A 1829-nucleotide genomic window follows, 5' to 3' on the forward strand; every position below is an offset into this window, starting at 1 on the left:
TCGCCGACGGCGGTAAAATTCATCGGTACCCGACAAATTTCGGGTTTCCACACAAAATTTCACCTATTAGCATAATAATTATTCCCGTATAAATTTAGTATTTATTTCACGAAAGCCATCAAAATTCGATCCCGCAGAAAATAAATAAATAAATAATCTAGCTTAACAAAATTACAACAGAACTACCGCACACTCAAGTGCACACACGCGCTGCGTGTACACGCCCACAGAACCACCACCATCTCGCCGCCGGAATCCGGCGAGAGGCGACAGCAACGAGCAGAAACACCACACAAAGAACACACACAATCAGACACACACACACACACTTCTGGCCACTTAGCCGGAATTCAAATGGCGGAAACTGGAAATTAAGAAGTTACAAATAGCTGCACAGATACATACATATATACAAGTATATATATACAAATCAACTGAAGAAATTGAAGCCAACATCCGGAATTAAACAACCGAGACAAGAAGGGCGGCCGGAAAAATTACCGGAAACGGAGATCGACTAAGAGGAAGGAGCAAGAACAGGGAATCGCAGGAAGTAGAAAACAATGAAGAACATGGAGGGGAAAGAGAAAGAGAGGTTTGAGAGTAGAGATTAAGAGAGATTGAGTGAATCAATCTGCACAGATCGGAATGAAAAAAATAATGGTGAAACACGTATCAAATAAAATGGATACGTGTCAATTTCTTTTATTAGATTTTGACACGTGTCCCTGAAATTACCGAGGACCCAAATTATATCTCGAATCGAGCCAGCTATGGAACAAAGTTACGGTTAGAGATGAACCGAAAATTACCAAACAAGTTTTAAAATTTTATAAATATCTCGGAGAAAATAAAAACATAAATTTCAAAATTTTTAAACAAACTTTGGGGCGCAACAAATACTCGCATTTAGCAATTAATCGAAACAACGAGCGGGTTAAATCAATCTCAAAAATTTTCGAAATAATTTTAAAATTCTCAAAATATTCCAAACTTAAATTAATATAAGTTTCATAATTTTTGAAGAATTCTGGAATTAAATACAGATTTTACAAATAAAAGCAATCAGAAAATCATTTAAAAATAAATAATTAATAAAATATTGATTTCTCAATTTGATAAAATCCTAAAAATAATTATTGTAATTATAAAATTATAAAAACAATTTTAGAGACACTTCAAATATTTATACAAATAAATTTGCATTAAATCCACTTTTAAAAGTGAAACAATTCAATGCAATTCCTTAATTAATCACGCGGACAACCCGGTACACCATAAATCATACATAGATAATAATTAGAAAACACATAACGGTCAAAACCAATACACATATTTTATTTATCTAATAATTCCATAATTACATATTTAAATAATTCAAAAATACACGGGTCGTTATATCCTTCCCCCCTTAAAAAGATTCTGTCCTCAGAATCTGGTCTAATTACACAAGTGAGGATATTTGTCAAGCATATCTAACTCTAATTCCCAAGTAGACCCTTCTACTCGAGGATTTCAAACGTATTCACTATAGATATACATTCATTTTCAAGGACTCGCCTTTAACGATCAAGAATTTATATCGATTACTATATGCAGAACAAACTTGGACAAGAGCCCATTGACTCCTAATCAATCACTTAATTCGAATCAGATATTTATCGCTTTAACATTGACAGGAAAAACACATTATATGTACATACTGTTGTGACGGTTACATCAACTCATGAACAACTTTATCTATATTTATCAATACCTCGAATGGTCTAATAAATTTAGGACTCAACTTGTCCCTTCTATTCAGACCTATCCAATCTCTGTCAAGGCGA

Source organism: Apium graveolens, unplaced genomic scaffold (assembly GCF_009905375.1).
Source record: "Apium graveolens cultivar Ventura unplaced genomic scaffold, ASM990537v1 ctg4607, whole genome shotgun sequence".
NCBI lineage: Eukaryota > Viridiplantae > Streptophyta > Magnoliopsida > Apiales > Apiaceae > Apium > Apium graveolens.